The sequence below is a fragment of the Puccinia triticina genome, chromosome 6A (assembly GCF_026914185.1).
Source record: "Puccinia triticina chromosome 6A, complete sequence".
NCBI lineage: Eukaryota > Fungi > Basidiomycota > Pucciniomycetes > Pucciniales > Pucciniaceae > Puccinia > Puccinia triticina.
Genome location: NC_070563.1, coordinates 1,728,293 through 1,741,588, shown reverse-complemented (window position 1 = coordinate 1,741,588; position 13,296 = coordinate 1,728,293).

Here is a 13,296-nt window from a genome sequence, read left to right as displayed (position 1 = left end):
CAATAAGTATAGGTGAGGATTTCACACAAAAGTTCAAAAGAGCTGGATGGTTAGATTGGTAGATAGAGCATTGTGCATTTTGTCGGGGCCTTTTGTCACCCACCCATCTTGAAAATTTTCCTTCTGATATCTATTTCTACCATCTTAAAGCCATCAGATTAATTACCATCCATAACTTGTGCAACATTACATATCTCTTGGGATAGCAAATCTTTTGTCACCAAATTCTAAGCAAGATGCATGGCTTTTCTCACATTGATCTGATTATGTTGGCTGTGAGTGATGTTTTGAATAATTTCAATCCTTTCACCTCCATTCAAGAGATTAATAATTAATTTTCAATACTTAATTACCAATCCAAAATTGTTGCTCTGTATTTAAATACCTTGCCAACAAACACTGCAAAAAAAAAAAAAAAACTGGGTCAACTGCTCACAGTTCAGTTGACATGAGGATACTCCAGCCAAGCTGCCATTGTAACTCTAGCTGGTTACGTAATGGCCTTTTTTGGCACAGTAACTGTGCAATTTTCACACACTTCAAGAATAATTAAATTTCCCAAAAAAAATACTCAGGCCCTGTTTGGCACCGATATAATTATAGGTGATATAATCACTGATTAATTCAATAAAAAATAGAAAATTCAACATAAAGCCTCCAAATTTTTTTTGTAGGCAACCTACAGTGCTGGTCTCTTCAACTGTGAAATCAGATTCAACCACCAGGAAAAAAGAATGATCACTTGCCAACAAGTGACATAGCAAAGTACAAAGGGGCCTTTGTACTTTTTGATGTCACTTGCAGACAAGTGTTCATTTTTTTTTCCTGGTGAACTGATTCAGCCATCTTCAGCACCATAATACCATTATATCACTTTTGACCAATATGAAGTGATATAATGGTATTATGGTGCTGAAGATGGCTGGATAAGTTGATTCTGGGTTCACAGTTGAAGACACCAGCACTGTAGGTTGCCTACAAAAAAGATTTGCAGTTTTATTGTTGAATTTTCTATTCTTTATTGAATTAATCAGCAATTATATCACCTATAATTATATCAGTGCCAAACAGGGCCTCAAAGTTTGAGGTTGGGAATATCATTGAAAAAAAATCACTCCGTACTGAAAAAAAATGCAATCTGAGCGTGCTCAGCCAAAAAAATAAAAATGTGTCAGACTGAGTAAAAAATAATGGGGCACATTTTTGGGTTGATTTGTTGGACGGGCCTGCACAAGGCCCGCATGGGCCCCTAACAGGCCCGTTGGGCCCATTGAAAAAGTAGTATTTGTTTGGAATTCCCATGTTCTGCTAAAATGTGAAATGGGTTGAACTTAGGGTGTTCAAAGTTGACTTGCATAAAATCATAAAACCATAAAATCATAAAATTCTAAGCTGAAAAAAATATGTTGCACCCAAGCACTCAAATTAGAGCAACATTTCTAGAATGGTACATATGAAATCATCACTTGAAAGTTTTATGATTTTATGATTTTATGCATTGAAAATTTTATGATTTCAACTTTGAACACCCTTACTGAATGAAAAATGAGGGGGTACATTTTTGGGGAGATGTGTTGGACGGGCCCAAATGAGGCCCACATGGCCCCCACAAAGCCCACTCAGTGAAAGAGTAGCCTTGGTCAAGAATGCCTATGCTCAGCTAAGAAGCAAAAATGTGTCAACCTGAGTAAAAAACATGGGGCCACACTGTTGGGAGGGCTTATTGACAGACCTGCATCAGGCCCGTCAGGGCCCACCCAAAGCTGGTTTGGCCAACCCAGAAGTAGTCTTGGTTAAGAATGCCCATATGATGTTTCAGAACAGCACCAAATGACCACTAATCAACAGAAGATATTGAAGGGCTTCTGACATCTGTATGACATTTGTGCACTCACAAAATGTATGTCCAGGCCCTGGGGTGATTTGTTGGGCGGGCCTGCACAAGGCCCGCAGGGGCCCCTAACAGGCCTGTTGGGCCCATTGAAAAAGTAGTATTTGTTTGGAATTCCCATGTTTTGCTAAAATGTGAAATGGGTCAAACTGAAAAAAAAAACATGGGGGTACATTTTTGGGGAGTTTTTTTGGACGGGCCTGAATGAGGCCCACATGGCCCCCACAAAGCCCACTGGGCCCATTGAAAGAGTAGCCTTGGTTAAGAAAGCATATGCTCAGCTAAGAAATGAAAATGTGTCAGACTGAGTAAAAACCCTAGGGGCACATTGTTGGGGAGGCTTTTTGGACGGGCCTGCATCAGGCCCGTACGGGCCAACAGGTTTCCAAGGGAAAGGAAAGGGCCTAGACATACATTTTGTGAGTGCACAAATGTCATACAGATGTCAGAAGCCCTTCAATATCTTCTGTTGATTAGTGGTCATTTGGTGCTGTTCTGAAACATCATATGGGCATTCTTAACCAAGACTACTTCTGGGTTGGCCAAACCAGCTATGGGTGGGCCCTGACGGGCCTGATGCAGGTCTGTCAATAAGCCCTCCCAACAGTGTGGCCCCATGTTTTTTACTCAGGTTGACACATTTTTGCTTCTTAGCTGAGCATAGGCATTCTTGACCAAGGCTACTCTTTCACTGGGCCCAGTGGGCTTTGTGGGGGCTATGTGGGCCTCATTCAGGCCCGTCCAACACATCTCCCCAAAAATGTACCCCCTCATTTTTCATTCAGTTCAACCCATTTCACATTTTAGCAGAACATGGGAATTCCAAACAAATACTACTTTTTCAATGGGCCCAACGGGCCTGTTAGGGGCCCCTGCGGGCCTTGTGCAGGCCCGCCCAACAAATCACCCCAAAAATGTGCCCCATTGTTTTTTACTCAGTCTGACACATTTTACTTTTTTGACTGAGCATGCTCAGTTTGCATTTTTTTTTCAGTCCAGAGTAATTTTTTTCAATGATTTTCCCAACCTCAAACTTTGAGTATTTTTTTTGGGAAATTTAATTATCCTTGAAGTGACAGTGACTGTGCATTGAGGGAAATGTTGGAACACCACAATCTTCCTTAGAGTTTCTGCATGTCAGCTGCTCAAATTTGACCCATTTTTTTGCAGTGAATGATTTTCTGATATTACACACCAGCCATAGATATTGATATGGTCTGAATGTCAAATTTCAAGGGACTGCATATGAGTTTGCAAATACTGAGCTTGGCTTATGTATCAAATTTTTCTTCTTTGAGTCTGAGATGAGATTCAAATAGCATGGTAATAATGGCAAGAATTTATGGAACACTTCCCTTGTTCTATCAATGATCCAATCATTAATTTTAAGATATGTAAAATTCTTTAAATCTATTTTTTGGTATAGATGCCAAAGGTGGCATGATCGGGCTTGTATCCAAAGAGGAAAGCTGGAATATCTTTTCCAGCCTCTGGAATGGGACCAGGCTGGTGAATTTGGCACAAAACTTTGTGGCATGCAAGTTGATCTCAATAGTTTCAAAAATCAGTTGCACTGTAGAATCAAGTTGATTTTCAGCCTCACTGAAGTGTTCCATCTGAAATTTTTCAACAGCTTCAGCATCTTCTTTCTCTCAAGCTTCAGAAGTCAAAATCAGAGATATTTTCTACAGAAATGTAGTTGCTGATTTTTCAAATTTGTGAAAAAAAAGTTAATTGCACAAGGTTACAAGTTAGATAATCCATTCAACTGGCCACTACAAATATAGTGTACTTCCCCCATGTGTATGGCGGTTGCAGAAGCGTGTATACCAGTTATCCCACAGCGGGGGCTTTTTTTGTGAGTTGATTGAAGCACAAAGACGCTTTAGAAGCTTTGGACCCTTCTGTAACAAGGAAAAATCATCATTACTTCAAGAAGATTCTTGAAAAAATGGCATTTTGCCTCATTTTGGGCTTCTCACAGGCCAGATGGCCCTTTGAAATTCAAAAACCTCAAGTTATTCCTGGTGACATTATCTATCAAAATTAGAAGCTTTAACCAGAAGTTCCCCATCAAATGAAAGAATTATTTCCACAAGACACATGGAAAGAGCTGATTTTGATGTACTATTAATTACATAATTAACCTTTCCTCTGTTACAGAGTGTTTAAACCCTTGTAGTGGTCATTTTTGCCACGTAACAAGCTTGGTAATTTAATTACCAGTGTTTATTATCAGCAAAGCTATAGTGCTAGGGCCCAAAACCCTTATTTCAACGGGTTTTAGCCCTAAGCTTCATAAACACAGCTGTCAATTATTCCCAATTAAATTTTCCTTCAAGCTGAATCCAAGTTTATTTATGGTGTTCAAAGTTGGTTTGCAGAATTTTACGCATGCATAAATCATAAAATCATAAAAATATTTTGGTGAGGCAATTTTGTATTACATAATCAGACAGTCATATCCCCTGCAAAAAAGATTTTATGATTTTATGATTTATGCATGCATAAAATTATGCAAACCAACTTTGAACACCATAATTAAAGACGCAGTTTTGGCAGAATCCTAAAAAAAAATTTCAAGGGTTCCCCCTGTACATAAACAAAATGATAAAATAAAATCAAGGGTTTCCCCATTGCACAAAAAACCAATCCAAAAATTGTAACTTTTCCTCCAACAATACAAATCAAAAAAATATCAAGCATTCTAAATTCTCAACCAGCCTTCCAACATTGGCAAAGCCGTGCCCACAGGCGCAGCACCCCTGACTTAACTAAGCCTCCCGGGACTGGGGGTGCGGAGCACCCCAATGCGAAGCATCTCCCATTCCCAATGGGAGGCTTATGAGTTATCGGCTTTTTTCCGCGTGAGAGCTTCAGGAAATTTGTGGCTTTTGGCCAACTTTTTGAATCAAATTTACATTACACAGCGCGCACTCATTGTGAGTCAGCAAGCTGAAGTGCAGTGGATAGCTGAGCATCTCAGCTTCAATTTAGTGTCACTTTTGTGATATCTACACTTGAAGGAGAGTGTTGCCCTTGCTCAGCAGTCAAGGTGGATGGATGATGGAGTTATGTATTTAAATTGAGTCCAAATGGATCTTCTCGGAATTTGCATACACACTTCTGGCCAAACACAAACAAAATCACAAACTTCAAAGGGGAATGGAAGGAGTTTGTGAAGGGGGAAAAAGTGGTGATTGACACCAAAAGAAAGAGAAAAATCAGGCCTTTAATCTGGCACCACAGGCAATAGGAATACACAAGGAGAAGACCCCTGAAAGGTGAGCGGGAAAAAACTCCCACCAAAACACTGAAAGCTCTCAAGCCAAATTCTTGGCTTTACCTGCAGGTCCCTCCTTCGGAGGTCGCGCTTTGCGCGAGGGCGCTTTGCGCCAGCCCAGGCTGTACCAGGGCCCTCTGAAGCAAGGGACTTGTGATAAGTCAGCAACACCCAGCCCGCGTCAAGTGCACGGGTCAAAAGTGATGGACGTGAAGGCCCCCGGCCCGCAGCTAAGGCTACAGACCCGTGGGGGGCCCACTCTTTGCCCCTCGGACTGCGCATGTGCAACAGCGGAGGGGTTGAGGGCAATGGATAGCTGGAATTTCAGCATCTGCGGGCTGACTTGACCTCCACGTGGTCCTCTGCAGCACCCCTGGTGTCGTCGGCTACGCTTGCCCTACTGCGGCAAGCAGCATGTTTGATGGTTGCTAAGAGCCCTTGATTCAACCAACGCCGGCGTTGCCAAGTCTGCGGTTGGATATCAGTCAGTCTCCCCCCCCCCCCCCCCCCCAACCTCTCCCTATCAACGTGAAAAAAACATGCCTGACCGTTCCCTCAAACAGGGTTGCTGCTCGCGGAGGCTTGTGGTTGTTCTTGAGGAACGGGGTCTGTCACTGGGCTCAAGAGCGCAGGAGAGTCGCTCGGCCCGGCCTGCTTGCCAAATGGTGGTTCGCTGGCCAACACCATACTCAAAGCTCTTGGGCGGACTGATACCGGGCCACTTCCCAAAATGTTGGAGCTCAAGGAGGCCCAGGAGCTGGGCATCGGCAACGGTGGGCCAGCTACGCTAACCGTAGCGTTAGCGTGGCGTAGCGTAGCGGAATTCCGCTAAATTTTAGCGTAGCGTTCGCGGAATTGCGCCTTCTCTGCGCTAACGCTACGCGCAAAGGGTGCGCAGCTAATTTAGCTGTTAGCGTAGCGTTAGCGCAGATGCGCGCAATTGCGCTAACGCTACACACGCAGGGCGCAAAAGAGCGCGCGCTACGGTGCACCACAGTGCTTTTAGCAACGATGGGAAGTTACGTTATCCAGTTCCCCTAGGTGTGATTTAGTTATCCAGTCCTCTGGGGTGTGAAATCCAACATAAATTGAATCTGTGGGTGTCAAAAGACAGGCTGAATGATGATTAACAGTATGGTCCCACTTTCTTTTTAAGATACTGCTATTTTTGATGTTGAAATATCACTTTTGTGACCAAAAATCAGTTATCTGGGTAACTTAGACCAGGTGACTGATATTTGGTCACAAAAGCATTATTTTAACATCAAAAAGAGGATTTCCTTGGAATAAATTGGGGTCCATATTGTTAAACAACATCATACCTTTCTCTTGACACCCACAGATTCAATTTATGTTGGATTTTACACCACATAGGACTGGATAACTGAATGACATCTAGGCAAACTGGATAACATAACTTCCCATTGTTGCTTTTAGCTGAAAAAAGGCCTTTTTTTCCGCTAAAAGCGCTGTAGCGCAGCGTAGTGACTGTAGCGGCGCGCTAACACTAACAAACAATTGGCGCCCTGTTAGCGCCGCTGAAACGTAGCGCAGCGTAGCGGCGCTAACAGCGCGCTAACGCTACTCAAAATGGGCAGGCGCTTTTTGCCGCTACGCTAATGCTAAGTGGCCCTGTAGCGTAGTGTAGCGTAGCGGCCCACCGTTGGCATCAGGGCCTCTTGGGCCCTCTACTGGAACACCCCCCTCATGTTTTTTTGTGCGTGAGCTCATCAAGGTCACTAACAAGACCATGTATTGTTCTTGCCTTGACAGGATTTTGTGGCAACACATCTTCGGGGAACTTGCTGAGTGCGTTTGGGGACCCGGGGCCATTGCGCGGATCGGTTGCTTGGTCCCTCACCATAACCCACATTGGCCCCAAGAGACACACCTACATCCCCAGTGCCAATGGCATGACCCTTGAAAAGCGCGCTATGGAGGTCCAGGCCCCACACACAAGTTTCTTGAGTCATTCAATAAACCAAATCTGAAGTTTTTGCGCAAAGTTTGATAAATGGTTACAAATTACACAATTTTGGAGATAACAGGCTCCTGCTGTACGGAAGACTGATCATATCTTTGTGAAAATAAAATTTGAAACTGGTTTGAAAAATGCTGTCAACAACAAAGTGAGTCACTTCAGTTGTGAGTGATTTTGATAGGCACATGTGTTGTCCCCAAAAGGGATATTGTTGAAATATCTTACATCACTTCATTTTCTCTTCTAATCCATCACTGTGTATTGCTCATCCCTTGACCCTCACTCATTTTTAAATCTAGCTTTATGTATTCCTTCTTTTGCCTGACATATGAAAATCTGTATGGATAATGGGTTGGAGAACAAGCCAGGTTGGCCCATTCAAATTTCAAGGCCAACTATGGGCCCTGTTTGCACCAGTTAAGATTTGATAACAGGGAATTTTTGAGACATTCCTTGGGCCTCCATATTATCAGCCATTTAAAAAACCCATCAATCCCCTCACCAGGGTGACAGTTGATCTGGCACTTCTCCACCCTAATGCATAATGTACATCTAACTACAGCTCAAAGCTTATGTAGTTACTGTCTCCTGTTATGTAGTCCTTTGGTTTTCCCTCCTCTTTCAGGCCTTTTTTATAAGGATCTCTTATAATCTGCAGTCAGTTTCTTAAGTTTGAAGAACTCAAGTTTCAAATCTATTTGTGGAACCATAAGCTTCAATGTGATGCTAGACTACACCCCTTCAGCTTGCAGCGGCGAAGCCACCTTGGCCTCTACTTCTTGTTAATGATCCATTTCCATCCTCAGCGCAAATGTCAGAGGATTTCCCAAATTTGGCTCACAAAAAACGGGCCAATAGGGAAATTTGTACATTTGTTGTTTTCCCCCGCCTGATGAGACTCGGGCTGCTATTGCCTGGTATATAAGTTTCATCCAGATGTACTCATCAATCAACTCACACTTCCAATGAGAAGCAACACCACCACTGCAAATATCCAGTCTGGAATTGTCAACTGGCCATGCGACTACAGTGCGGGACACCACTTTTGTGCTAGCCCCCTGGGGGTGTCCCAAATGTTGGGCTCAAGAAATTTACAAAAATCCCCCAATACCCCGGGGGTTGTGGGGAGGGTTAGGGGGGTGACCAGTGTAAAAATCACGAGTCCAAGTGCAAGATTTCTTTCCCCAGCCTCCAAGATGGCGCCCATGACAACAGCACGAAGAGCTCAGATCAAAAGACAAAGAAAAGAGTCCTTACTTTGAAGGAAACCCTCCTCAAGCCAACCAAAAAAGCCGCTGAAACCCTTCTTGCAGCCTCGAAAACCGCCTGTTGTCCTTATTGCTGACCAAGACCACCCTATTTTAATTGAAAGCAACAATGAGGATAATTTTGGTCTATTAAAAACTCCTCTCTAAGAAAAATATCAAGAAGAAGAAATTGATATGGCTGAAGAGACTCAAAAGATGCTTAATTGGTGTTGCAATGGTGAAACTTCCGACAAAAATGATGAAGTTGACGAAGCTACCAGGAAGATCTTGTGGCCAATCTCGTACTCAAAGGATAAAGAAGAGCAAGCGCAGAAGAAAAGGCAAATTCTCAAAAGTGGAAATTCAAAGTACAAGATGCCAGTTTCTAGCTCTGACCCAAACTCAAAGAAACTTGTTCTTTTCCTATGAATACAAGGCCTTGGTTTTTTACCGCAATGCTCCAAAACACACTATAAGTGCATAATATACACTTAATACATAGTCTATATGCATAATGCACCTCCATAGTGCCATACTATGGCCTGTAAGTCCATGTGTACTCTTTACTCAACTTGCTAATGATTCATTTTGTTGACAAGTAGAGTAGTGCCAAGTGAAGCACTTTGTGCTGATCTTTGGTCAAAGGAAAATGTAAAGGGAAACGGTTTTCCACTTCATGAACTTCTGCCAGAAATATAGGAACATCCGGGTAGCTTTGCGCAAAAACCTCAGATTTGCTCGAGTCCGCTTTAGGGCAGATTGTCTCGATTTGGTCCTCGACAAGCGAAAGGCGGAAAAGGCACTGTCAAAATTCCTTCAAGACTCGAATCGCTTCTCCGAACATTTCCCCCAATGAAATCCCTGTTGTTTTATTCTCTCACTTCTCGGCCCGAATTTCCTTTCCCTCATTGTTCCTTTCTTCCCCTAACCCTGTTCAGTTTTGTTCCCCACTCCCCATAGCACTAGCATTACTGTAGTTGTGTTTGACCAAAATTGTTGTGTGTTTTCACAGAGAGGTTACTTAGATTCATAGTGTGCAATGCCATCGGCCAAAATTCACTTTTAAAAAAAAAAAAAAAGTCCATGTGTCCCAAATCTGAACCACCCAAAAAGTGAAAATTTTTTCTGAGCAGTGCCACAGAGCTGGCAAGATATTTATAGAATCCCCTAGCTCTGTAGAGCTCAAAAATGTCACTTTGGTGTATTGTACATGATATATGTAAACCCTGATAGGTCTCAAAAATTAAAAACATTTTTGCGGGCGCGGGCTAGCACAAAAGTGGTGTCCCGCACTGTACACCTTTATTTTCACTTAATTGATCTTGACATACAAGCTAACTTGACCAACAATGTCTCGCATTGTTTGGTGTACCAATTATAGCATTCTGGCATATTTCTCGCGGTTTGCCACCACCAGTGGTGCCTTTTGGCTTGTGGTTATGGGTTTAGAACATATATCTATGGGTTTATGGGACTTGATGTGGGCCACATTTCAACCAATAAGTCCATAATCATGGATATAAACAGGTGGGTCTGATCAGACTGGGTGACATTCCAAAAAAATAGAATGGCTGGGCAGAAACCTTAGCCAAGATGTTTCTGGACTGCCCTTGGTCTGAAACACACAAAAATATGTTCAGGGTGTGGTTTAAGCCCATGGGCTTGACAAATTAAGGGCCTGCATTGTGGAACTACTAAAAGATCAGGAAAGAGCTGTGAGGGGGAATAGTCAACTACACTACTAATAATGTAGAAGAGGCTACAGGTGCTGGTGAGGCTACCCTCTTGACTAATACTGATGGAGAGAGGGTTACACTAAGAAAAAGAAAAGGGTGTGGCTGGTGATTCTCTTTGACTTAGATGGCTTTAACACTTTATGAGTTTGAGGTGTATCAATCCTACTGAGGGAGAGAGGAGAAGAGAGATGGGGGAAAAGCAGAAGCTCTTTGAGAGTCACTCTGAGATGGGTAATGAGATATATGCTGGGAGATATATTTCAGAGGGTGATGAAAGGTAAAGGGTACTACTGAGTGTATGTGGGGAGAGGTGCATACAAAGAGTAGTGGGTGAAAGTGCATATAAGGGTGATGTTAAAAGGTGCTACAGAGGGGATGTAGTAGAAAGTGCATGATGGGGATACAAAATCTAGAGGGGTGTTTATATATGTGAGAAGTACTACAGGGGAGTGATACATGATGAGCACATAGTAACAATATCTGAAGATGAGCAGTAATGATGAAGGTGCAATGACCAAGGAGTGTACATGAAAGGTAACTATGTAGAAGATGAAATAATGATGAACAGAAGTAAGAATGTACATAATGAAGATGAGCATTTGATAATAACTACAAGAGCTATGAAGGAATGTACTGCTGATTCATATGAAGGGAAAAATGAGTAATGAAGTTATGTAAGATCTGCAGTCCTATGTAGCTATGTTACTAATGAATGATGTATGTAATAATGCTAAGGATATATATGAAGAAAATACCTGCCAAAAATATACATGCCCATAACTGCTGATCCATTTGGAAATCCTAGGAGAAATGAGTGGGTGACTAGGGGCAACAAAGGGTAGTTACGCTACTCGTAACGCGTAGATAACGGTAACGTAACGGAATTTTTGTCGTTATCTACGCGTTACGCGTAACGGCGGTGCAATTACATTATTGCACCAAATTAAGCCGGTTTTTTTCATGCTTGTTGCGTTATCCGGGCGTGCGGAGCCCCTGAGAACGGGCAAAAAATGCGGCTAAAAAGCCTTAAACGGTCTGTTATCGCGTTATCTGGGGGATAACGCAATAACGGGCCTCAAAAATGAGGCCCGTTACGTTACGCGCGGGGCCTCAAATCTTACTAGTAAAGTAACGGGGGGCCCCGGATAACGGGGATAGTTACGTTACCAAAATTGTGTGGATAACGCAACGTAACGTAACTACCCTTCGTTGCTAGGGGTAAAATGGGGTGTAGAATCTGAATATGAAGTAATAATGAAGTATTTATGAAGGGTTTATGTGATATGTGTTGATTTGTCTGTTAGTCTGCTACCATGATGTATCACCACAGTATGGAGGGCTGTCGGATCGACCCATGAGCACTACCAACCAACCACCCAGCTGGCAGCCACAAGCGTCTGTAGCCTAGTTGGTAAAGGCAGCACTCTAGTATGTGTCTCAGCATAGCTGAGGTCGTGAGTTTGACTCTCACCAGACACATCTTCTTTTTACAGTCTCTACAATATGAGGGTGATAGTATGAACAGGAACAGGGTTACCACAGCGTGAAAAATGTAAATTTTGCAGGTGTGCCAGCACAGCTTATTGTTAATGGATGAATGAAAGAGGGAAAGACTTGATGAGATTTCTTTTCTGGATCAAAAAACTCTGACTATAAATAGTGAAACCAATATGCTACAAAACAGGTAAAAACAATATAAAGCTATTCTAATTTAGACTGGTGAAAAAACTGAGAGCTAGAATACATGAATACTAAGACTTATTGCCTTGGGCAACTGTACCCTTGCCAACTAAGCATGACATCCGTATCCAAAAATAAATTAGAAGGGGGATCAAGAATTTCAAATTTTGACTGTATGTTCACACTAAACAGACCATATACCAACCACCCTACTAATAAAAAATACTCCATTCTCATCAGCACCAACTCATAACATGATGGGAAATCATTCGCAGACAATTGAATACTAGATACCCAATTTTATACTCAATCATTGGCTCCATTTTTCTCCAGTATCTTGCTTTGGTTTTCTTGGGCTTGTCTTCTCAAAATTTTACCTTAAATGTCTAAATAAATTCAAGAGTCATGTAGGAATGAAAATGACAGAAAAATGAAAAATAGATAAAGAGAGATTTTCAGCCTCAAGGGTTCTGAGGTACACCACAGGGTCACTCAAATTTTGTCCTAACTTTTTTTTTTGCAATGTTTTTGCACCAAATTTGTTTGGTGTGAGAATGTAAGCCAAGGCCTTCCAGTTGAAGAGGTTTTGCAACCTCTTTGACTGGAAGGAATCCTTTTGGTCAATTTTGAGGGGCAGGTACCCGCTCTGACTGCCCCAGGCGGTGCGGGTGTCAAAATTTTGGCAAAAAAGCTGGCGGGTACCTCCATCCAAAGTACAGGTACCCGGGTTCACAGGGGCCATCTCTATACAAAACAGTATCTCCAATAACACTCAAGTTTGCTACATTTGTGGTATGTGAAACACTTTTATCACCTACAATACCAAAAAGTAAGCCGGCACGGCTTGTTGCGCAAGACAGGGCAACATATAGCTGCCCATGGGAAAAAACTGGTTGAGGAAGATAAACACCCACAAAACCCAGAGTCTGTCACTGAGCTTTGTTGATTGTCATTGTAAAAGCGGGAACCACCAGGAATTGACATCACACAAATTTTGTAGCACAAACCTGATCCGGCTCATGGATCAGAACCATCTTTTGCAGCAACACCTCTTACCCTAATTTTAGGCCAGTCATGACTTTGCACTTCAGCACATGAGGCTGAATACCTTTGACCAGGAGCTGATTTCCATTACAAAGTCCACTCCCAAGGATTAGGTCCCAGATACAAACCACCGGCATGCCTTCCTTCAGCTGAAGAGAAGGCATTGAAAACCCCAGAATTTTGGTGTTGACCAGAGATTCTGGGCTTATTGTTTTGTCATAGTCGCTGAGTGATTCATCCATGGCTCAACAACAATATCTTTTCCTGTTAAGTTTTGCAAACAAATGTAATTCAGCAGTACTACATTAGCATTCAATGGTGTCAAAATTGCCCGTGATTTATAGAACTGAGCCAGTTCATCCATGTGGGTGCATTCTTGGGCCGATTGCTGATCTCTGTAAACAAACTTGATCAGCCAATTCAGTACGGCACCC